Source organism: Phocoena phocoena, chromosome 3, assembly GCF_963924675.1.
Source record: "Phocoena phocoena chromosome 3, mPhoPho1.1, whole genome shotgun sequence".
NCBI classification, from domain to species: Eukaryota; Metazoa; Chordata; class Mammalia; order Artiodactyla; family Phocoenidae; genus Phocoena; species Phocoena phocoena.
Genome location: NC_089221.1, coordinates 90,555,980 through 90,565,704, shown reverse-complemented (window position 1 = coordinate 90,565,704; position 9,725 = coordinate 90,555,980). Strand labels below are relative to the sequence as shown.

The following is a 9,725-nucleotide window of genomic DNA, read 5'->3' as shown; positions in this document are numbered from 1 at the left end:
ATATGAAATTGTCTCTAAGACACCTTTTTTTTTGTTTTTTCTGGGGTAGGAGGCTTTATTCTTTTGGCAGATCCTGTCAGTCATTATAGATATTGCTGCACTGTTAATAAAAAATATATGCTTCTCTGAAGAAAAGGAAATGAAAGGGATCCAAATCGGAAAAAAAGAAGTAAAGCTGTCACTGCTTGCAGATGACATGATACTATACATAGAGAATCCTAAAGATGCTACCAGAAAACTTCTAGAGCTAATCAATGAATTTGGTAAAGTTGCAGGATACAAAATTAATGCACAAAAATCTCTGGCATTCCTATACACTAATGATGAAAAATCTGAAAGTGAAACCAAGAAAACACTCCCATTTACCATTGCAACAAAAAGAATAAAATATCTAGGAATAAACCTACCTAAGGAGACGAAAGACTTGTATGCAGAAAAATATAAGACACTGATGAAAGAAATTAAAGATGATACAAATAGATGGAGAGATACACCATGTTCTTGGATTGGAAGAATCAACATTGTGAAAATGACTCTAGTACCCAAAGCAATCTACAGATTCAATGCAATCCCTATCAAACTACCACTGGCATTTTTCACAGAACTAGAGCAAAAAATTTCACAATTTGTATGGAAACACAAAAGACCCCGAATAGCCAAAGCAATCTTGAGAATGAAAAACGGAGCTGGAGGAATCAGGCTCCCTGACTTCAAACTATACTACAAAGCTACAGTAATCAAGACAGTATGGTACTGGCACAAAAACAGAAAGATAGATCAATGGAACAGGATAGAAAGCCCAGAGATAAACCCACACACATATGGTCAGCTTATCTTTGATAAAGAAGGCAGGAATGTACAGTGGAGAAAGGACAGCCTCTTCAATAAGTGGTGCTGGGAAAACTGGACAGGTACATGTAAAAGTATGAGCTTAGATCACTCCCTAACACCAGACACAAAAATAAGCTCAAAATGGATTAAAGACCTAAATTTAAGGCCAGAAGCCATCAAACTCTTAGAGGAAAACATAGGCAGAACACTCTACAACATAAATCACAGCAAGATCCTTTTTGACCCACCTCCTAGGGAAATGGAAATAAAAACAAAAATAAACAAATGGGACCTAATGAAACTTCAAAGCTTTTGCCCAGTGAAGGAAACCATAAACAAGACGAAAAGACAACCCTCAGAATGGGAGAAAATATTTGCAAATGAAGCAGCTGACAAAAGATTAATCTCCAAAACTTATAAGCAGCTCATGCAGCTCAATAACAAAAAAACAAACAACCCAATCCAAAAATGGGCAGAAGACCTAAATATATACTTCTCCAAAGAAGATATACAGACTGACAACAAACACATGAAAGAATGCTCAACATCATTAATCATTAAAGAAATGCAGATCAAAATTACAATGAGATATCATCTCACACTGGTCAGAATGGCCATCATCAAAAAATCTAGAAACAATAAATGCTGAGGAGGGTGTGGAGAAAAGGGAACACTCTTGCACTGCTGGTGGGAATGTGAATTGGTACAGTCACTATGGAGAACAGTATGGAGGTTCCTTAAAAAACTAAAAATAGAACTACCATATGACCCAGCAGTCCCACTACTGGGCATATACCCTGAGAAAACCATAATTCAAAAAGAGTCATGTACCAAAATGTTCATTGCAGCTCTATTTACAATAGCCCAGAGTGGAAACAACCTAAGTGCCCATCATTGGACGAATGGATAAAGAAGATGTGGCACATATATACAATTGAATATTACTCAGCCATAAAAAGAAATGAAATTGAGCTATTTGTAATGAGGTGGATAGACCTAGAGTCTGTAATACAGAGTGAAGTAAGTCAGAAAGAGAAAGACAAATACCATATGCTAACACATATATATGGAATTTAAGGGAAAAAAATGTCATGAGGAACCTAGGGGTAAGACAGGAATAAAGACACAGACCTACTAGAGAATGGACTTGAGGATATGGGGAGGGGGAAGGGTGAGCTGTGACAAAGCGAGAGAGAGGCATGGACATATATACACTACCAAACGTAAGGTAGATAGCTAGTGGGAAGTAGCCGCATAGCACAGGGAGATCAGCTCGGTGCTTTGTGACTGCCTGGAGGGGTGGGATAGGGAGGGTGGAGGGAGGAAGATGCAAGAGGGAAGAGATATGGGAACATATGTATATGTATAACTGATTCACTTTGTTATAAAGCAGAAACTAACACACCATTGTAAAGCAATTATACCCCAATAAAGATGTTAAAAAAAAAAAAAAATATATATATATATATATATGCTTCTCTGTAAAGCATTAAAAAAAAAATCCAAGGATGAGATAACTGAGGTCTCAGCTCAAGTATCTCCAAATACGTTGTTGTCCATTCCCTGACCTTTCCGTGTGTTATTTCTTCGTTGTTTTCCAGATCAATGCCATTCTCTGTGAGCTTCTGTGGTGCAAGCTTTTTTGTAGGGTCGGATTTCTTCAGAGCCAAACCCTGGGATCCACATGTTCCACTGGTGTTCTAGATGCAGCTGGACATCTTTCACCTCCAGGGTGCTGGACTTGCGATGCCGAGCAAGCTGGCAGGCTGCTGTCACCACGCTCTCGATAAAATTATCAGCAATCTGCAGTAGCATCTCCTCCACATCTTCATCCAATTGCTCATCAGAATCCACTTCTCTTACTAAGTCTTGTAACTTCTCCTTGGTCAATACCTGATTGTTTTCAGGACTGAGACACTCTACCGTCCCAGTAGCGCCTGGGATATTTACCACTGTAGGGCTACTGGCCATGGAGCCTTGTGGAGGGGTGCTAGCTGGTTCCGGTTTTAATGATGAGAAACTGGACAGGTTGACTGGGGCTGAGGGGCCAAACTGGTTCATAATCTAATGCCCTTTGGACTTCAGCTCATAGAGCTTATCGAGATCTTGTTTCGTTTTGGAGCTATGAGGACCAAGTCCAAAGGCAGCAGCATCTATCTCCCCATGGTATGCAGAGACTGCCCCAGTGAAGCGCTCATCTCAGCGGCCAGTCCGACTGCTCGGCCCTCCCCAAGTAAGACATTTTTTTTTTTTTTTTTTTTCTCTTGCAGTACGCGGGCCTCTCACTGTTGTGGTCTCTCCCGTTGTGGAGCACAGGCTCCGGACGCGCAGGCTCAGCGGCCGTGGCTCACGGGCCCAGCCGCTCCGCAGCATGTGGGATCTTCCCGGACCGGGGCACGAACCCATGTCCCCTGCATCGGTAGGAGGACTCTCAACTACTGCGCCACCAGGGAAACCCAAGACATCTTTTTAAGTGAAGAAAAGCAAGGAGCAGGAGAGTGTGAATAGGAAGCAACTATTCATGTTAAAAGAAGGAAGTCAGAGCTCTGTGAAGGTGCCCATGCATAAATACATCAACACACACACACACATCGATATGCAGAGAATATCATCTCTGGAAGGATCCACAAGAAATTGCCATCAGAGCTAGCCTCAGGGAAGGGGAACTGGAGTGCTGGTGGGCAGGGTTGGAAGGGAGAATAATTTTTCAATATATTTCCTGCTGTGCCATTTGAATTTGTGTTACCACATCTTCACATTGCCTATTAAAAAGAAAAATAAAGAGTATTCCAAGGTCTGACTTTGGTTTAGAGTTCAAAAATGAAAACATTAAGATTTTATATTCCTTTTTTCCCTTTAGGCAAAAGCAGGGCCCTTCAATCTTTGTTACCTTTTGAACAAATAGGCTATAGTACTTTTAGACTTTCTCCCTGGAGTCCAAAGCTCACAGTGTTAAAGTAACCAGGGAAATAGGGAAGAGATGGAGTCCAGGTTCTGTGTCCTAAATGTGTTTCAGTCATGGAGAAACAATCTTTTCTCCTAATACTGCTATTTATACCAGTAGGAGCATGCACTGAGGTAATTCCTTCTTTTCTGCTAGATTAAAGAAAGAGGGCCTGTTTTCTTTCTTTCTCTCTCTTTTGCAGAAGGATCTGTTGTTCTTTTGCTCAAAGTGAACATGCCGCAAGCGGGGGCTACTCTTCGTTGAGGTGTGCGTGCCTCTCACTACTGTGGCTTCTCTCGTGACGGAGCACAGTATCCAGGGGCGTGGGCTTCAGTAGTTGTGGCACACGGGCTCAGTAGTTGTGGCTCGTGGGCTCTAGAGAGCAGGCTCAGCAGTTGCGGTGCACAGGCCCAGTTGCTCGGCAGCATGTGGGATCTTCCTGGACCAGGGATCGAACCCGTGTCCCTTGCACTGGCAGGTGGACTCTCAACCACTGTGCCACCAGGGAAGTCCCTGGATAGTGGTATTTTTTTCTCCCCATCCCTCCACCTCCTCTGAGGTTCTTAATGGTGCCAGCCTGGGACTGTGGCTCTGAAACATCTAGCCTGAGTTCACTCCCAGGTATGTGGAACTAGATCAGAAGAGTGAAATGAAGGACTAAGCCTAAGACTTTGTGGCTTGTGAATCTGTTTGCTTAAGCTCCAGGCTCTCATCCCAAAGCTGTTCCTTAGGCACAGAACTTAACTAACTGGTGTCAGTTCCAAACAGACTCTAGCAGGTAACAAAATGGTCTAAGTAGAAATGGATTTGCGTGGCTCCTCTCTATTTCCTCTCCTCCTTTTTCTATCATCTCCTAATACTGTAGCACTCCAAATGATGGCAATAGATGAAGTTCCACTGTGGCCTAGTTAGTGCTTTAAAGAGGGCTGAGAGAGGGTAAATACAGTTCAAGTTGAACACTTTCCCAAAAGATATGTAGTTTGGGGGAAGTTCATTTCCAACAGTTGTGTCAGAGATGATTTCCACTTAATATATGGGGAAGGAAACCAAGATTCAAGACTAGAAGGTGTATCTGTCAAGCTTAATAAGAAGGTGACAGCAGGACAGCCCCTTACACACTCTATCTTTGTCGGCACCACACCTCAGGCATCAGATGTGAGAAGAGACATCCTGTTGTACACAATGAATATTAGGATTTCAGATCAAGAGAGTGGTAAGATTTCCTTGTCTCCAGATCACTAGTTCTCAAATCAGCCTTCATGTCCATTTCATATGCCTGATCCCTTCCCCTAGAAACTCTGCTTGGGTGGTATTGAGGGTAGCCTGGGAATCTTATCTCTATAGGATTCTGCAATGCAGCTGTGGCTAACTGCGGATACTCAGGGCCTGGGACCAGCTTGATGCCACCTCCCTGACTAAAAGGACAGATCAGAAAAACCTGGTAATTTATCAGCCTCTGTACTGATGAGCACTTTTCTGAGTGCAATACATTCTCATCACAGCCCTACAGGGTTAGCAAGACAGGATATTCATCTCCATTTTTCAGATGTGGAAACTGAAAATCCAAGAGATCTGCCAAAGGTAAGATGCACGTTAAGTTAAAGGCAGATCTGGAATTCCAAACAAACCCTCTGAGGCCACTACAGTCTTCACTATAGCATTGCAGCTCCAGGCTTCAGGTTCCCAGTGAACAGCCTGGGAGGTGGCAACTGTTTTACTTCCTAGAACCAAAGGAAAAAGCGTGAAACCCAGGCTATAGCTAAAAGGTACAGCCACTTAATTGCATAGATAAGGAAACTGAAGCACAGTGATTTGCCCAAGGTTACATAGCCAGTCAGTGGCAAGAAGAATAAGCAACAGTGGGATTACAGTTAACACAGACCAAAAACAGAGCAAGATGCACGGGAACTGTATATCTTCTGCTTGGGGTTTCAACGATGTCAAGTGATTACTGCATAGAGAGCTGCTGTGTATTTGGAAGACTGCCCAATGCATTGAGAAATGGACCATGGCAAGGGGTAGGCATACACATCACTGAGGTCACCTTGCATGGTCTTTATGAGTGTGCCAGCCAGTCTGTGCCCCTGTGTGTGTATGTGTGCATGTGTGTGTGTTGGTTAGTTGCCAAGGGCATGCTCAAGCCAGCAGTAGCCTATATACATTTGGCAAAGGTAAAGAACAAAAAAATCTCCCCAGAAAGTGTTAGCCTAATTATATAGCCAGTCTGTTTCTTACCTGGAGGGAAATGCAGTCTTCACAATCCCTGGCAATTGTGATAATCATTCATGATACAGGAGTGTGGGGGGAGAGGTCCGCCCCCCCCGCCCATTCTATCTCATTTCTCTAACCCTCTAGCATAGCTAGAGATTAATCCAACTCCTATAAAACAGAAACAAACTTCAAATCCACGTCAGAGCCCACGGGAGAGAATGATTTACAAAGTGCCAGCAGAACATTGGTGTAAACAAGACAATGCACGTAAATTCCCAGCAAGTCAATTAACATTCAGTTATTCTGAACAGGACCTGACCTTGATGCTTGAGGATCTGAACAGAAGGCAACCTGCAGCTTAAAGGAAAATGGCACCTCTTCCACTCAAACTGGCAGGTCTCTAGGGTTCAAAGGCTCAAGAAGAACTCTTCCTCAAAAGGACACACAAAAGTACAAAAACTGCCTCAGCACAACTCTTGTATTTCAGAACCGATATCTTTTTGCCTTTGAGCCCACAAACACTTTGATGGGCTTTGATCTAAATATCTGAAGGATCTAAGTGTAATGCTGCATTCCAGATGCGTCTCTCCTTTCAAGACCTTTGAGGGTTAAAAAGTCTCAAAATGAAGAACTGCACATGTTTCTTTGTATATTTCTTCAATTGCTAATTCAAAGAAGAGGGTTTACTTGTAATTGCTCTGCTTATTAGCATTATCTGTGCTTTCTGGGGATGCTTTTCCTTGAACTTTGGGAAATAATCAACCATAGTCTTTCACAGTGCTTTGCAACTCCAGGCACCCAGAAAAGGTGCGTGACCCATTTGAGTCCATGGGAACAGAGCTGTTCAAACTCTAATGCACACCTGAGTCTCCTGGGACCTTGTAAAGGGAGATTCTGATTCAGTAGGTCTGGAAGGAAACCTGAGATTCTGCCTGCCTTATGAGCTTCCAGGTGGCACTGATGCTGTGGTCCAAGGACCACACTGTGTGGCTCTGCCCCAGAGCAAGTGTCTGAGGAGTTCCTTCCACAGAACACGCAGTTCTTTGAAAAGGGGTCCTTCTCTCATTACAAGACTCAGCCATTTGTAACACGAGATGTTACTAAATAGTATTACAGATCAGGGGCCTCAGACTTGTTCGAATCAGGTACCCTAGACATACAGGTTAGAGGAATTCCCCCAACATCAATTCTTTGGTGCCCATGGCCCCCTTTTGGAGACAGGTGTTCTGAGGTTTGTTGTGTGTTGTTTGCAGACTTCATAGTTGTCCACACTAGGTAAATTTGATGGAGATAAACCAAATTCCTGTGGCATTAATGGCCCATACTTCTGTTAGACTACCACTTGATAAAGAAAACACATATAAAAACAGCAGATGTGTACTATTCCTCCTCTCAGTGGTTGCAGAATCAACTGGCTGGATCCTGGGTGTACGCAAAGTAGATTCTTCATTAGAGACAGACAAGGCAGCTGGCTGCTGGGGAGAAATCTGATTGTTTGGTACCAAAGCAATGTTCTGCATAGAGTCCTTCTCTAGTGTGCTCAACAGACACTGTCCAGCCAGCACTTTGTCTCATTTCCGGGCTTTCTTTCTCCAACAGACACACACACACACACACACACACACACAATTTCCTAGGCAATTACCCTGGAATCATTTAGAAGACTCTGTGGTCCCATCTGTCTCTACCGTCTACTTCTCATGCCTTCCCAGGATTCCAGGCCAATAATGACAATAAATAAAAATAACAGCAATAATAATAACCACTGTTTTAATCCTCATTACAAACATTTGACATAGGTACTACTATTATTCTCATTCTATGGATGAGGCCTCCTGGGCACAGAGAGGATACGTTTAAGCAATTTGCCCAAGGTCACGCATCTAATACCAGGGGTACAAACACAAATACCCTGGCACCAGTGTCCATGATCTTAACTACTACATGATACTTGTCCATAGCCTTTAAATCATTTTACCGAAAAAAGAGAGAAAAAGTCTTATTATCCTCTTTATCTTTTACAGTGGATGGCTCATTAAAACCAGAGCCAAAATAATTAGCAACCAAATAAATTGGTTTCCTTTCCAAGAGAGCGTTTTCAAATACTCCCCTGAGGTGAGGGAAAATATTTGCATTCTGTCCCTGTTGGCGGGGTGTGTGCAGTGAAGTGCATTCTTTTAGAATGGGTGGATCCTTTTAAGGAAGCACGTAAGAAGAAAAACAAGACAAATGTTGCCACAGTAAAATATATTGATTCTTCTTATCCCCTTATATTTGAATAAGTTCTATCCTCTCACAGGGCCTTCAGGTTGTACTGTCTTTGTGAAACTTCATTGATACCAACCCCTGTCCCTTCTCATTTTCTTAACAACTGTGGCCAATATTATTAGACTCTCTCTGCATGTCGTTTGAGTATACGCATCATATGTTTTTCTTTGTTTTACATATATTATGATCTCTTCCACTTGATTCTAAGAATTCTGGTTTAAACACTTATTCCTTTATTGGGCAAATATTGCCACTGTCCTTCTGTAACACAGGGTAACATAGCTATGGTGATTAGCTTAGGTGGTTAGCGCATCAGTTTAGCTGTACTCTCCTCTATGCAGCTTAGATATCTGTACCATGACAGAGTTACCCTTGACAACTCGAAGCCCAGCTAAACATCTCATTCCAATGCATGATGGTCATAAGGATACTGGGCAAGTGATGTAGGCTAGAACAGAGCAAATTTAGGAATTGTAGTGCTGAGAAAACAAACTCAGAGTTCAGGCTCCATGGATAAAGGCTCAGGAGGGTCACCTCTGTATATGAAGGGCAACATTTATTGGTAAAGTTTTGATTTAGGCAGTGAAGAAATCTTGCCCTTGAGGCAGAATCAGAATCCCAAGAGGACACAATTAGCAAGTGGCAGAGCCAGGATTGAAACCCAAGCAGCCCAACTCCACAGCCATCACTTTCAACCACCATGTTCTACTGCCCACTTGGTAAAAAAAGAAAAAATTTAATGAATCCTCCCACCCATAAAACAAAGCCCAGTCTTCAGAGTCTTCTATGTAATTTCTTCCAGCTGTGATCTCAATCTACATTCTGAATTTTTTTTTTTTTTTTTTTTTTTTTTTTCAGTACGCGGGCCTCTCACTGCTGTGGCCTCTCCCGCTGTGGAGCACAGGCTCCGGACACGCAGGCTCAGCGGCCATGGCTCACCGGCCCAGCCGCTCCGCGGCCTGTGGGATCTTCCCAGACCGGGGCATGAACCCGTGTCCCCTGCATCAGCAGGCAGACTCTCAACCACTGCGCCACCAGGGAAGCCCTCTAAATTTTTTTCACTTAGTTTTATACACTCTAGAGTGGTGGTTTTCTACCTTGGTTGCACATTAGATTTATCTGGGGAACTTGGGAAAATCCTGATGCCCAGGCTGTGCTTCAGAACAAGTTCATCAGAATCTCAGGGGTGCGGCACTACAAGCAGTATTTTCAAAAAATTCTTATAATTCCACATGCAGCTGAGTTTAATAACCTGTGCTTTATAATTTAACCAAACTGACTACATATAATTTTCTACCTCCACCTCTTTGTTCATGTTATTCCCCACTATTTAGAGTATTCCATCCCCATTCACATTTTAGGATTATTTTTCTACTTCTGTGAAAAATGTCACTGGAATTTTAATAGGAATTGCGTTGAATCTGCAGGTAGTATTGTCCTATGGACATTTTAATAATACTAATTCTTCCAA

General features: G+C 42.7%; 1 pseudogene; it reads right to left on the bottom strand.

The window, feature by feature from the left end:
• Positions 1-2,433: 2,433 nt before the first annotated feature.
• On the bottom strand, positions 2,434-2,892 carry LOC136121415 (transcription initiation factor TFIID subunit 12 pseudogene; annotated as a pseudogene).
• Between the last annotated feature and the right edge of the window lie 6,833 nt (positions 2,893-9,725).